Below are 15,825 nucleotides of genomic sequence, written 5' to 3'. Positions count from 1 at the left end.
TGTACTAGGAAGGGGTGGGGGACGCGGGTGTGGACAGGCAGGGTCGGGGGATAGGGCTGGGGGCTGGTGTTAACATTTATTATTGTGGCTGAGTGATCTTTGATGCAATGTCTAACCTCTCTTATGCTTCCCACCTGTAAGAAGGGTGACTGTCCACTCACAAGGTCACTGAGGAGACTGAAGTTATGCGACCCAAGAGCTTTGCGATTCGCCGTATGAATGTTAGGATTTCACTGTCTCCTAAGCCCTGTTGAGAGCATCCCGGATGCTTTCTTTGAATTAGTCTCTTTTATTGACACTGGTCTGTTTTGTAGCCTCTGGGAAGAAGATCAGGACCTCGGATAGGAGGTTGCATCGTGAATTAAGTAAGTGAGGAAAACACATGTTTCCCCCTAAGTTTCTATTTAGTTAAGTGATATCACTGAACATTGTACACACACTTCTTTGTCCCTACAGTTTCCCTGCAAAGCCCCCAGTCTCTTCCCTTTCCTGGAAGTGGAACTATAGAATGTTTTGGGGAATACATGCTCTTCTCTTTGGTGACCAATAGCATCGTCACCCCAGCTTGCTGCTCAGAGGGTCCTCCCTCTCAATTCAGAAGGCTTTACCATTTCGAGTTCCCTCCAGGGCACCAGGTAGTCCTTTCCAGAAGCTGGGTCATGGGGTAAGGATGGGATGCCTGTCGTTTAAAATTCTGCACCTGAAGCTGTTTTTCACTCTAACGTAGAAGACAATTTAATCTCAAAATGCAGCAGAAATGAAATCCTTTACAAACTGGATGTGCAGGGGCGCCTGGGTGGCTCAGTCGGTTAAGCGTCTGACGTTGGCTCCAGTCACGATCGCACGGTTCATGAGTTCAAGCCCCACATCGGGCCCGCTGCTCTCAGCACAGAGCCTGCTTCGGATCCTCTGTCCCTCTCTCTCCCTGTCCCTCCCCCACTTGTGCTCTCCAAAAAATAAATAAATATTTTTTTAAAAAACTGGATGTGCAAATAGGCAACTCTATGGAAAACAGCAGAGGGCACAGGAGAATTCAGTGATGGGGTCTGAAAAGACTGACCTGGGTCCTGGTTTTCTGTTTTATCAGCCGCACAACGTTGAGCCTCAGTGTCCTTCTCTATCACATGGGTAAAATTACCCACCTCGTGGTGGGGGCAAGAATTAGATAAGGTAACACACACACACACACACACACACACACGCAATGGCCAGCACTTGGAAGTGGCCCTGCTCCCTGCAGCTAGGGGACGATAATGGCCACCTTATATCGGAATCCTTATAAATTCTCATGGTTTGACTTCTTTCTCAAATAGTTTGTTTTGAACCACCAAGTTCTGCATGGGGGTGACACCTTAACCTGCAAACGACACCATCTGTGTTCGTTAGGGATGCCTGGGTGGTCATGGGAGAGAACCACAAAAAAAGGAGACCAAAGGGATACACAGATTTGGTGCTAATTTTTCACCTATCTGTCCTCATAACTGCAACCTTCCCAGAGGAGCCACCATTGAGAAGAGAAGGCACAGGACCCGTCTAGAGGTGGCAGAGACCCTTCCGGAAAGGGAGATGGAGTGGGTGTTGTGCTCAAAGTCTGGGGCTCTGTCACGACCGGGCAGACTGAAACCGTATTTCCCTGGAGAATTTATGTGTCAGCTGGGAGCAGGGCACTGAGGCTGAAAGGGTGGGACAGGAGCAAGGGGCTTTGGCTAGGTCCCTCCCAGTGGGCCACAGGGGCTTAGAGAGAGAGTGTCTGGGTAAGGAAATTTTGCCCAGAGAACCCCAAAGCTCTCCTCCTTGCAGCCCTTAGATGGAAATCTACAAGGATCGCGAGAAACAGTGGATAATTGGGGGTGAAGGGAGAAAGCCGCCAAAAGACGCTTTATGGTGCACACGATCCTGTCCATCAATGTCACACTTAATCACATGCATTCATTTGTTTGATGCTTTCCTAAGCCAGTTACTATGGATGCAAGGGGCCAGCTCCGGGTGTCTCCTGGAGCCTGTGGATAGTAACCCATCCAGACCCCCGTCTCCGGCAGGTGCAGAAAATCCCCTGCATCCAAGCCTTCCCTCCACCTGGCCGTCCATGTGGCAGATCCAAGCCGCCAAGTTCTCCAGGCCTACGTCTCCTCTATTGCCGAGGGCAGCCTGGCGAAGCAGGCATGAGCTTGGAGTCCAGATCCCAGAGGAAGGGGGCTGACAGGCCCAGCTGGCGTGTGGAGCTCCCGTGGGACCAGCCAATCACGTGTTGAGTTTGGAGACACACTGTACTGTGCGGCAGGTGCCAGGGTGATGGTAAGCATCCAGAGATGGGGAACGGGAAGGTTCTGAATAAGGAGATTCTCAGCAAACAGAAACCATACGTGTCAGCTACAGCTGTTTAATTATTTTTTTAATTTTTAAAAATGTTTTATTATTTATTTTTGAGAGAGAGAGAGAGAGAGACAGAGAGAGATAAATAGAGTGTGAGAGGGGGAGGGGCAGAGAGAGAGGGAGATGCAGAATCCGAAGCAGCCTCCAGGCTCTGAGCTGTCAGCACAGAGCCCGACGCGGGGCTCAAACTCACAAACTGCGAGATCCTGACCTGAGCCAAAGTCAGATGCTTAACCGACTGAGCCACCCAGGTGCCCCCAATTATTTTAAAGTTAATGAAGATGCAGCATTTAATTAAATAACAACTTTTAATATCTATGCATCAGGTGTCCACTTACATACGTTATTTCATTTCTTAGCGTAACACCTACATTTTCCCACAAAACAAAACAGAAAGATGTTACCTACAAAAACCTACCTGTTCGTATTTGTCTCACAATCCAAACCCCTGGTTTTCTCTTTTCCACACACTAATATGTGTAATAAACTATTATGCCAGTAACAAGAATGTTCTTTCTTCTGGTATCATTCAGGGGAAGGCCTCTCGTGATAATGATCCGTGGTGTCTCCCCCACCTCCACGAATCCGCTGGAATTCACATTGGAATGTCACGTATTCCACGAATACACATTGACTTGTGCACGTTAAATGCCAGAGTTGTATAGAATGTGCACTCTTTCTCAATAAAGCTGTGAAAAGAAAAAGTCCATCCATCCATCCATCTAACAAATACTCAGTGAGCATCTACCAGCTACCAGCATCGTTCCAGGCCCTGGGGGAACAGCAAGGAGGTGGCTGCCCTTGCGGGCAGGGAGGGGTGGGGGGAGAGAGATGGAAAACAAACAAACATGGTAACCATGGTAACCAGTGCTAGAGAGGAAAGTAAAACAGGAAGAGGGTGGAAATAAGGCCTTAAGATCTGTTGCTGGGTCACCAGGGGAGATGCCTCTGAAGCTGATATTTGGACAGAAGCTCGAGGCAGGAGGGCACAGACCTGGGGTCCTAGGGTTCCAGTCGACCAAGGCCCAGGCTCCTGGCCACGGGTCTTGTTGTCCAGCTGGTGTCTCTCCACCGTGGTCCATGGCACCCCAGACTCCCTCAGAGGCCAGCCAGTGAGGGTGCCTTGGCAGGGGCTGTCACCCCCAATTTTCACCACCTTCCTGTTTAATCAGAGAGCACCTCCACTTTGGGTTTGTTATGTCAGGGTAGCATATAAAATTATATGTTAAAAATAAGCATGCTGCAAAATCAAAGAAGGTTGAAGACCACTGATCCAGGCACTGGAATGGGAAAGGGCAGGGGAGTGGCCCCAGTGGAAGCCAAGGTGTGACTTAAGAGTGAGGTAGAGTCATGGCAGGTGCCATGGGTTGAAAGAGATTCATTGAAGTCTTAACCCCATTATCTCCGGATATGATCTTATTCGGAAATAGGATCTTTACGAGGTGATCGACTTGAAATGACATCATTAGAGTGAACCTGGATCCAATGTAACTGTGTTCCTTCCAGAAGAGGGAAAATTGGGACACAGAGACAGACGTGCACAGAGAGATGATGTGCAGAGATGTAGGGAGAGCATCACGTGACGACAGAGGCAGAGGCTGGGCTGACGCAGCCACAAGCCAAGGGACCCCGAGGACTGCCTGGGGCCCCCAGGAACTGGAAAAGGGCACGAAACAGCTCTCTCCAGAGTCTCAGAGGGAGCGCGGCCCCGCTGACACCTTGATCTCAGACCTCTGGCCTCCAGAACCGTGAGGGAACTCGTGTGTGCTGTTTCACCGCCCAGGCTGTGGTTCTTTGTCACAGCGGCCTGAGCACACTAGTACACCAGGTGATGTGTGACCCCGAAGTTGGTGGGTGGCTCATTCATGGGGCAGGCGAGGGTGGGGTCGGGCAGAGGGCTTGCATAGGCAGGCACACCGGATCTGGATCTCCAGAGCCAGGTGGATGCTTCCAGTTGGAGGAGGGCGATCTGTTGGGCGAGTATTGCAACAACTGATGGCAGGTGCCGAGGGCCAGAAGGTGGCACAGCAGTCCAGTCGGCTTGGGGGTGTGGTCAGCCCAGAAGATTGGGGCATCGGGACCTGGTGATTCGGGAGAGGGAGGGGGCGGAGTGACTGATGGACAAGGGTGGGGTTCCCCCGGGATCGTGGACACAGGCAGATGAGGGTAGTAAGCACTGGGGACAGTTGAAGCCTCCTAAGCCACTTGGGGCCCGGGAACATTTGGTGAGATGTCCAGGAGGCCATTGAGCAAAAAGAACGAGATAGATGCATGCTTCCCATGGCCGGCGACTGCCACACCCTCGACACTCTGTTAGAACGTCTCCTCCCCAGACAAGCTTTCCCACAGCACCCCTCTCTCTGCCTGCGGTGGTTACCCCCAAGTTACTCCCTGACTCCTTCCCTGTCCGTTCTCATGACATCCCACATCGTCTTGTCCATGCATGTGCTTCTTTCTGGTCTGCATCCCCACGTTGTTTGCTGCCCGATTCCAATTGCCCAGAACAGTGTCTGCACACAGTCAGGGCTCCTCGCGGACCTGCCGAATGAAAGGACAAAGAAGCCCAGGAGGAGAAGGCCTGGTGTTGCTGGCTGGGCTCTCCGAAGCAGACGCTGAGATGGGGTTTGGGGTACAAGATGCCTGGTGGGGGGGACCAGCACCCGTGAACGGAAACGGGAGGAAGCAAGGTGGGCAGATGGGAATGTAGACTCCAATGCTCGCGGACAGGGCTTTGGTCGGTTCCCGCGAGAGGGGGCACCATTCAGTGGGCTGAAACGGCCGGGCCTTCTCATCCCATGAAGCTCAATCTCAGGACACAGCCTCCCCGGGGAACGGTAGACCCAGAAGGAGCCAAGCGCTGGGTGCTGTCTGCTGGCCACATTCTTCACATCCACCAGACCCGGGCCGGACACACACGTTCATAGGCTACTGGTGGTGCTGAAACCACAGGAAATGATGAACACCAAACAGCCCGTGATCTGTGCCCTGGAAACACGCAGGTTGAGCCTGGTGGGGAAGAGGCGGGAGCGGCCTCTTCTAATCAAGGAATCGGGGAGGCTCTCCGGAGGCTTTGGAACTTCACTTGAAGGGCTTATTGTGCAGAAGCTGGAGTAGAGGGGCTTTCAAGAGAAAGGGCAGTCCCGAAGGGGGGAGTGGGAACGTTCCTGCAGAAGGATGTGCGGTGTAGACGCGTGGTTAGCTGGGATGCTTCTAGAGAGGTGGGTGGAGGCCACTGACGGGGCCATGGATGGGGGGCCAGGTGCTGAGAGGCAAGCACTTACCCCGCAGTGGAAGCTGCCTTTGCTTCTCCTTCAAGCAGGGGACCGGCCTCCCGTAGGGCTGCTTGGGGAACGGGACTGGGTCAGTGAGCAGGTGGCCGGCTCGCCCCAGCAGAACGTGACATTATGCAACCGCTCCAGAATCCAAGTCCCACTGGAAGGAACGAGCAGCTCAAGGCAATGCTGGCATAGGGCGTTGCTTTAGAAACCCCTAGGGAGGACAGCATAGAAACAGGATCAATGAAGTGGCCCCAAAAGTGACAGAAAAATCCGCTTTCTGCCACAATTCCCCAGAAGCAGATTGGAGCTTTCGTCTTCTTAAGAAGCCCCAGTGGCTGTCGTTATCACCTGCCGGGGGAGGAGATGAGAGTCGTTGACACATTTCATCCCTTCTATTAGACAGACCAAGTGGCCGTGCTTAACGGCCTCCTGTCCCCACAGCTCCTGCCAGTGCTGGGCAGTGGGACTCATGCCAGGTGGCACTGCGGGGCCCAGAGGGGCTTCTGCACCTCTTGGATGCCTGGTTACACCAGCCTGCTCCCCCGCTCACCTCGTCTTGGGCCCGAGTCTGAAGTTTCCCCGGACAGGTGCCTCAGTTCCCTCTCCAGACTCCAGCCTGTACTCCTTTTCCCTTCTGTTAAATTTCTGGAGTGGGGACTTAATTTTCTCGCTCAGCAGACTGGCTCAGGGGAACTACAGAGGAATTACAGACATGTCTCTGACTAAAGTCCGGACTAAAGTGCCATTGCCCTTCCCCTAGGGGAAACCGGACCTGCGGGAGCCTGAGGGAATTCTTGAGCCCTGTCTCCCCAACCCTGACACGGTGCCAGGCACAGAGACGCAGTCAGTAAAAACTTACAAGTGGATGAGTGAATGAACGAATGAATGCTGAATGAATGAAAGGTGGTGGAGGGCAGCCCAAGGGAGACAATTCCACCTTGAGCACCAAGACCGCCATTTTGCCCCTGTTCTTCTGCTATTTCTCCCTCCCGTCTTCACAGTCCACCTGACTACCTCCAGAACCTTACTCCCACTCAGGGATAGGTGGCCAAGGACAGGGCAAGCTGAGGGCTGAGGATTTCAATGTATCTTAACGTTAAGATGGAGAAAGGGAAGGTGGCTATGTTAACCACTATACGACGAACGCTAAATGCCCATCCACTGACGAACGGATAAGGAAGATGTGGTTTATATGTACCACGGAACACTACTTGGCCATGAGAAAGAAATGAAATCCTGCCATTTGCGACACCATGGATGGAACTGGAGGGTATTATGCTGAGTGACACAAGTCAGCCAGAGGAAGACAGACGTCATCTGTTTTCACTCGTATGTGGAATTTGAGAAACTTAACAGAAGACCCTGGGGGAGGGGAAGGGGAAAACAGCTTCAAACAGAGAGGAGGAACCATAAGAGACTCTTAAATAGAGAGAACAAACTGAGGGTTGATGGGCGTCGGGGGGAGGGGCAAATGGATGACGGGCACTGGAGAGGGCGCCCGTTGGGACGAGCCCCGAGTATTGTATGTAAGCAATGAATCATGGGAATCTACTCCTGAAGCCGAGAACACCCTGTATACGCTGTATGTTAGCCCATTCGACAATAGATTATATTACAAAAATAAAAAAATAATAAACGTTAAAAAGACGAAGAAAAGGAAAAGAGTCAGTGTTTCTTTTCAGTCACATGACAATTGCAATTAACCAATTATCAGGATAAGGGTTTGTTTGCTGTCAACACCACCACCACCACTGCCGCCAGCATCCGACTCGTAGAGAAAAGAAAACGACCCAGCGCACAAGACGGTGGGCGTCCAAACATGCAGACATACCTACCTGGACGGCGGTCATCGTGTCTCTCTCCCTAACTCCGGCGTCAGGTGCACAAGGGCGTGGCTCGCCTCAGCCTCACCCGCTGCCGTGTCCCGGGGCTCAGCCTGCGGTCAGTGCCAGACACACGTCTGTGACTGGATGGCGTGAGTGGAGGCTGACGAAGGGTTTCACACGAAGGTGGGTGATGCCCTCCTGGAGGAAAGAGACCAGCGAAGGCCGTTCTGCTGAGACACGCGCCTCCCAAACGCACCCCGAAATCCTCTGCTGTGCTTCCTGCCACGACAGGTGCACCTATGCCGCCAAACGTATTAGACACGGTCCCCCTGCTCCGATGCCCACGGCACGGCGAGGGGGCGAACGCCACACGTGCATTCACGCCGAGACCTGCAGAGCTACCGATAGCCACGTGGCCTTCCTCGCCGGGTCCTTGGCCCCAGGACCCAGGCGGCTGTGCGGTATACTCCAGAGGGCAAGTTCATTGACGCTTAAGGCCGGCCTGCCGGCCGCCCTCCTCTTAATGCTATGTCTTCCTCCACATCGTCCTACTGTATTAACATAACCCGCATGTACATATGTGTGTGCACGCGCGCGTGTGTGTGTGCCTGTGCGTGTGTGGGCGATAACTGAAGTGCCTTCCCGTCCTTCTTATGGACACGACCCCTCCCCAGGGGCCTGCACGAGCTGTCATCTTATCACCTGTCCTGCCCTGACCCCTCATCCAAAGGTGTTTGGCCCAGGGCAAGACACCTGAACCAGGGAGGGACAAACTGGGCCCTGGGATTAGCCGGTGGGACCCGGGAGAGCTAAGGCAGAAGGTAAGACATAAGCCTTGGGAGATGCTGAGAGTGGTGGCTGCAGCCAGGTATGTCCCCTTGGCTAGGAAGGCACCACGAGGCGATGAAGGAGCAGAGAGCCACGGGACAGAGTCAGAACACGGAGGAATGACGGTCTCTATGGCAGGAGAAGGGCTAGGGGGTGGCATGCGGGGGGCCCAGCACAGTGCTCGAGGTCCTGATTTGCTGTTTCCTCTCCCTGTCCTGACACCCAGCCTCGCTCTTGTCCCCCTGCTCACTCCCTACGCCCAGGGGTCGCCGAAGCCCTGCCTCAAATGACTCTGGACTCAAAATTCCACCACCTGCCTGTCTCCAGTCACCAGCCACCACCACCTCAGAAGCCCTGCACCTCCCAGAGCCCTCCCCTGCCCCCCACCAGATACCGGCACTGGCCCAGATCAAGTCCTCGGGACCAGACCCACTGGCCCAGAGAAAATCTGGGCCCGCCCGCAATCCCCCTGCCTGGTGGCTCACATGGACCCAGTCACACGACCAGGGCCTTTAGGGCCACTTCGGAGGATGCAGCCCAACCCCCAACCCCGCCCGCCCCAGTCCTGCTCAGTTGCCCCCCACCTCGGACGGAGTTCTGAACATTGTTCTCCCACCTCCGCCGGCCGTAACTGAGGGATGACCCCCAGCTGCACAGGGACCGGCGGAGAGGTCTGCCTGGTGGTGCCTCTGACAGCCAGCACCCCCCCCCCCGCGTGCCTCTAGCACACGCCTCCCGCCCGGCCCGGCCTGCCCAAGGCCGCCGGAGCGTGCCAGGTGGGAGGCAGCTGTGATGGAAGGTGCGGTGGGTGTGGCGAGGTGACGCGGACACCCCCGTGGAAATGCTCCGCCCTCCGTGGCTCACCTCCATTACCAGTGTCATCATGAAACAATCGCAATTAGGCATAACAATGATCACGATAATAGCAGGACCATAAAAGCAGCTCCTGGGCAGTGCCTCTGCCCGCCAGACACAGTTTCGGGGGCTTTGCTTGTGGAGGGGCGAGGATGATCATACCCATTTCACAGGTGAGCAAGTCGAGGGGCAGGGGCCTGAGATTTTGAGGTGACGCCGGGAGCCTGGCACGTCTCATGCCCAGCCCCCTGCTCGGGCCACGAGTCCTCTGAGGGGCCCCCAGAACAGCCTGGCTGCTCAGTTAAGGAGGGAAGTCGCTTCCGGCCTCGTGAGGAGACACAGAGGTGCTGACAAAGCCCCCACAGGTCAGGTTATGCGGGTGTCTAGACGCCCGGCTTTATGACGTTGGCAGCCGCGAGGGGTTGATGTTTTAATCCTTCCCCCACACAGATCTGGAGGCCAACACACAGAACTTTTTCAAATACACACCCGAAGGGAAGACTCCAAGGGCTGCTGGTCCAGCCATTGGGGACCCCCTGCAAAATTCCCAAGTCCTGGAAGAGCCGGGCCCGGGGCGGGGGGGGGGGGGCAATGGTTGACACAGCACTTCTGACAGTCGTGTGTTTCATCAGTCCTCCCAGCGGATTTCTCAAGCATTCCCTGATTTTATGGGTGAGGAGATGAAGATCTTTCAAGATGAAGCAACCTGAAGAGGGTTGTGTCACCGGGAAGCGGCAGATGGGGAACCCGGACCCACATTCGCTGACTTCAGCCACAGTCCTCCGGTCCCCACCCTCCATCTCCTTGTTCTGTCGTCTTTCCCACTCTGCAGTCTTTTCCTCCCTGCTTCAGATCCCTAGGCCGCTACTGTTTCTTTCCTTGCCCCCGCTGAAGCCATCTGATATTAGTCATTCACACCTTAGTCTGAAGTTTCAGTCACTGTATTCTCTCTCCCAAAGGAGTTGTCCTTCATTTTGTCTTGGATTGTAGAGACCGGTCCTCCTTAAAGTCTGGCTGGTATCAGATCACAGCTCAGAATACACCCTTGCAAATCAAGGAGATCTCCCTACCGGCCCCCCACACAATTTTTTACCGGCTTGCTTTCGCTCACTCAGGGAGGCGTGCTAGAAACGTGGATGAAGGAGGGGAACCTCCCCTTCCACATTTCTGATGTGCCTTTCGCCCCCGTCCACCTGCAGGGTGAGCCCCGTGAGAACGGCTTTCGGAGTCATTCCTGCCTTGTGCCACGCTGCCGGTCCTGGATTGGGATTCGGGGCATGGCGTGGACCCAACGGAAGCACAGGCTCTCGAGTATTTCCTCACTGCCTCTCCCGTGGCTTGGGGGTCTTTAGTGGATAGCCTTTCCGTCACCCCAAATCTCTCAAAACTCAGAAGTGAGCGTTTTTCACACTTCACTGCGCTGTGGCACATGAAACGGCTAGTAGGTACCCAAACAGAGACATCTTTTCCTGTCTCTACGCCGGTCACTAACAGAATTATTTACAGACCCCCGCCTTCCTTGAAATTCTACTCTTGCCGCCTGATCCATTATTTATAACGCATATTCCGTCTGACGGGAAGGACTGCCCACCACTGGGCCTCAGCTAATCCCACTGAACAGAGAGAAGCCGTGAGGCACAGACAGGAGAAATGGCCCAGGTGAGGTGGCCCAGCTAACGCGTGATGGATGCAGGTCTTGAACCCAGGCCTCTCTGATTTCGGGACCTGGGCTCCACCTCCACATCGGGCTTCTATAAAGCACTCATGAAAGAAACTGCTCCTGGATTGAAAGAACGAATACTACCAAAAGCAATCTATACATTTAGCGCGAATCCCTATCAAAGCACCCCCAGCGTGACGGGAGAGGCTGCAAGAATGTGGGAGAGGGGTAGGGGCAGGTCAGGGGGCGTCACTCGGCTTCTCCCTCCTGCCGACTAAGGGATTAAGCCAGCGGCTGACGCTTGGAAGGCTCCACCTTGCTCCTGGCCCCGGGTCCCAAGCAGGTGGGAGATGAATAATGCATTTTGCAGCAAAACCCACTGAGGCCCTGTGAGGAGAAGTAGGTAGAAATCAGCCGTGTGTGTGTGTGTGTGTGTGCGCGTGTGCGTGCACAGATGCGGAAATCCTACCTGGGCTTGCTCTGGCGGGAGGGGGGCGGGGGCTTAGGGAGGGAGGACTTCCCGAGGCCCAAGGCCGACCTTCACCTATGCACGTTCCATAGCTTCCTGTGGCTTTGTTAGGGCCACACTTCGTCCAGCTGCAATCATGCTGGGGTTGCTAGAGTGAAACCTCAGACTTCACTTAAAAATTTTTTTTGAGAGAGCGTGTGCACACCCACGTGTGCAAGTGGGGGGGGCAGAGGAAGAGGGAGGGAAAGAATCTTAAGGAGGCTCTGTGCTCAGCACGGAGCCCAACATGGGGCTCGATCCCATGACCATGAGATCATGACCTGGGCAGAAGTCAAGAGTTGGATGCTTCACCAACTGAGCCACCCAGGCGCCCCAGACCTCACTTTAGAAAGACATCACTGACTCCAGAAAGCCTTCCGTGCTCTCCTGGCTGGCTAAGAAGCAGCCCTTCACCAGGAATTCACAAGGGCTCGCTCAGGCCTGGGTCGCAGAACTCGCTCCCGGGGCCGACTTGGGTTCTTTCTTGCTGCTCAGTGTGCGTTGTAGACATCTGATCCGTGTTTCCACCCAAGCTCTGCCAGTCAGTGACAGAGAGGAGGCCACGCTGGAGGAGAGCAGACCTCAGAAATGGAGAACAGAGAGCAACGAGGTCTCCTGTGGCCACCGGGCCACGTGGAAGCCGGTGAGCCATCGCGACAAATTCTGCAAACCATTAAAGCAACGGCTTTACGTGCAGCTACGGGCCGTCCCCATGTTTCCTCAGTCTCGCCCCAATGTCGCCACTAATCGGATCCCCATTAATGTTTTCTTCTTTCGTATTAAGATATTCTTTCGAGGGTGTCCATCCACTTAATAACCACGTCTTATTCAACATTTGATTCGCTATTTCTAACCTCAGGTTTTTCATCTATATAGTGGGAATCACAATAGTTTTTCCTTCATAGACTGCTAAGAATTAAATGTGTATGTGTGTGTGTGTGTGTGTGTGTGCATACACGTGCGTGTTTACACGTACACACAGTGCTGACATCAAATCGGTGGACTTATCCCAAAGCGTACTAAAGCATTAAATTAGGGACTTACGTTTTAGTGTGTGATTTGTGGTTGCTTTTCCGTAAAGATTTTTCTGAAACATTTCCCCCCCCGGTGCCTTTGCTGTTCTGCAGTTAGACCGGACTCTAGTCCCAGCTAGAACATCATTCAACACAGACTTCAGGTCTGTTTATTTTAAGGGCGATTGATTCACATCAGCACTTCCAAGAGACTGGCCTCCTCGGGCAACCATAGATCTAATATCTCCCCCCCCCCCGCCCCACGGCTGAACAGGTGGGTAAACTGAGATCGAGGGCAAGATATGGCTTCATCAGTCACCTGTGTGTTACAGGCGACCTAAGTCAGCAGCCCAGAGCACAGGCCAAGGCCTGTGGGTTCTAGACCTCCCAGAGCTAGGGGCAGGGCAGGGCACGATGCCTGCTTCCAGCCTACGCCTGGGAAGCGGGGCAGGGACTGTGCTGTGTGGTTGGTGTCCTACAGCGGTGTTAGGCCACCTCTGTCACTCCCCTCCTGCCCCAGGGAAGGAATCTGGGGTGGCTGATTCTACGCAGAGACATTACAGACATCAAGGCCGTGGAACCAAGGACTGGTATGCAGCGTGCCCTCACCTTTGTCTCCGAGCTTTCCCGGGTGCCGAACGCTCAGATCCCAGTGAGCTCGGCCTCCGTCAGTGGATCCAAGAGCTCCCACGGTATCCGCAAAGCGCCAGGTGCCGTGTCGGGTGGGGGCGAGCCTCCAAAACCGGAGGCTACAGGACTGAGACATACAGAGGGCCAGTAACCGGGAGAGGGAGACCTAGGGAAGCCCAAGAAAGACTCATGAAGGGGAAAGGAGGGGACGGGGAGGCCAATCCAAGAACTGTGTGTGTGTGTGTGTGTGTGTGTGTGTGTGTGTGTGTGTCTTAGGGGAGAGAACCAAGGGCTGAGGTGACCATTCAAATAGCAGACATTCTCTCTCTCTCTCTCTTTCTCTCTCTCTCAATATAAATGAACTAAAAAACATTTTTTTAAACATCAAAAAAAAGGGGGCGCCTGGGTGGCTCAGTCGGTTAAGCATCTGACTTCAGCTCAGGTTATGATCTCATGGTTCATGGGTTCGAGCCCCACGTCGGGCCCTGTGCTGACAGTGCAGAGCCTGCCTGGGATTCTCCCCCTCCCTCTGCCCTTCCTCCCTACTTGCACACACGCTCTCTCGTTCACTCTCTCTCAAAATAAAGAAATAAACTAAATTTTTTTAAAACAAAACCATCAAAGAGACAGACACTCTGTCTCCTTTTCCATGCCTGGCTGCATGGAGCGCCAGTCCTGACAGGGACTCGAGGCCAGTGCTGGCTGTCCAAGTGCCGTGGTCCCCGGTTTCATCTATGGTCTTCCGGAGCCATTGCTAGAACAAGGGATTAGGAGCCAGAAGGCCTGATTTTCAGTCTCGGGTCTGCTAATCATCTGGCTAGAGGAGCCTCAGTTTCCTCTTACGTAAAATGGGTCTCACAGCACCTAACTTACAAAGTTGATGTGAAAAATGCAATATATCCATCAGTAAGTATCTTTTAATAATGCACAGTAATAAGCCTTTACCGAGTGTGGCTTCGTCTCTGTGCCCTCCTGTGTTCCAAGCAGACCTGTGCTCCTGGACGCGGGGACTGGCATGGTCACTAACATGTTCCTAGATCTAGGATAGAGACCTCTCCCAGGCCCAGCATCTCGGACAACCAAAGAGCGAGGGTACAGCCGGAAGCCCCCTGTTCCCCCCTCACCCGGACGCGTGGCCGCACCATAAAAACATATTCAGGCCATGCCCCTGCCGCAGGCTACTGCCTCAGGTCTGTCAGCTCACTGCGCTGTCCCCAGACTGGACAATCATCTTCACCTTCCTAACCCTCTACGGACACCAAGCCCAAATCCATGGGCCTCGAATGTTCCCATCTACAGTGGTCAGGGCAGCCCCAAGTCTAGGCCGCGGCCCCTCGATGGGTGCTGGGAAGGGGCTGGTCCTCCCACGGCCACTGCTTTCCACCGGCACCCACCTCTGCAAGGCCACCTTGGCCCATCAGAACCCTAAGGGTTCCTCCCCAGCAGGGGTGGGCAGCCGTTTGCGGAGATTTAAGGCCTGGCCTCCCTGCGTGGCCGGCCTCCACCGTGGCCTACTGGCCCCTGGGCGTTGTCTGAGCTCAGGCACCCCCGGCGCAGCCCAGTACTGCTCAGCAAGCATCCCCACCTGGCCGCAGCGCTGTCCCTTTCCGGCCTCTCCCGCGTGTCTCCCGTGGGAGTTTGCCCAGAAGCAGAGTATGTCTGCAGCAGCCAGCAGGTGTGGTCCAAAGACTCACACAGGTCCCACCCTGTCATTAGCAAGCAGGGTTCTTCCCTTCCAAACCAGGGCACAGCCCCAGATTCTGGGTCAGCATCTGCCCGGCTGGATCTCAGGACCAACGCCCTCACCTTAGCCCATCGCGTTGCCGTGGCCGCGTGTCCATCCACACCCCTCAGTGAATGGAGCCCCACAGCGAGGCCTCCCACCTCCTCCACTCGGTGTATGCGGCCCAGATGCACCCCAGCGGGCAGGCCTGCCCCCCAGGGTGAGGGAAGGTGGCGGCTCACGGCCTCCTGCAGGGGCTCCTCCTGATTCTCACAGCTCGAGCCCCACATCCCCACGGCCTGGTTGGTCTGGTCTCTGAGTGTATCAGGATGTGGCTGACCCAGGCCTGGGAAAGAGCCAGGGTCCCCTCTTTTCTAGAAGCCTTTGCTGGGTCGTCTGCTCCGTACAGCTCTGAGGATACGAGTCACATCTCTGCCTAAAGTAGCATCCCAGAGGAAGGAAACACTTCTCTCTCTGCCCATCCCCTGCTCGTGCTCTCTCTCTCTCTCTCAATCTCTCTCTCTCTCTCAATCTCTCACAAAAATAAATAAACATTAAAAGGAAAAAGAATGAAGGCAGAAATCTCCAGAGCAAACGTAGGGATGAGACGATGTCCTTGTGTTCTACCCTCTTCGTTTCCCAGGAAGGAGAACGAAGTCTCCTACAATAGTCATCAGATTTGGTTCCCGGGTCAGCTCTCACGTCCAGCAGGGGAAGGAGGGTATGTCTCCCCACTACTTCCTTCCAAACTTGCTTCAAAAAACAATAAACTCTTGGTCCTGTGGTCACATAAGGCCTATTATGAAACGTCACTAAGCGCGGTGGGGGGGGGGGGCGGGGAATATTTGAATGATTTTTCTGCTCATTAGAATTAGTGAGAGAAAGCAGCACTGAAAACAGGCGCCTTGCGTTCCTCATTCTTCCCTCCTGGGGTCAGCGGGTCTGAAAGAGAAGAGAAGAATTTCATTTTATTTCCAATCTCGCCAAAATTACTTCTCACGTAACACCTGTTCCTTAAAGACAACTCAGAAAGCGCAGAAAAGTAAGGGGAGTCCAACCCCGCATAGTCTCACTACTGCCGCGCAACACGCGGCCGGAAGGCAGCTTGTGATTTTCTTGAATGAGCACGAA

Source organism: Prionailurus bengalensis, chromosome B3 (assembly GCF_016509475.1).
Source record: "Prionailurus bengalensis isolate Pbe53 chromosome B3, Fcat_Pben_1.1_paternal_pri, whole genome shotgun sequence".
Taxonomy (NCBI): Eukaryota; Metazoa; Chordata; class Mammalia; order Carnivora; family Felidae; genus Prionailurus; species Prionailurus bengalensis.
Note: the sequence above shows the minus strand (reverse complement) of the source record.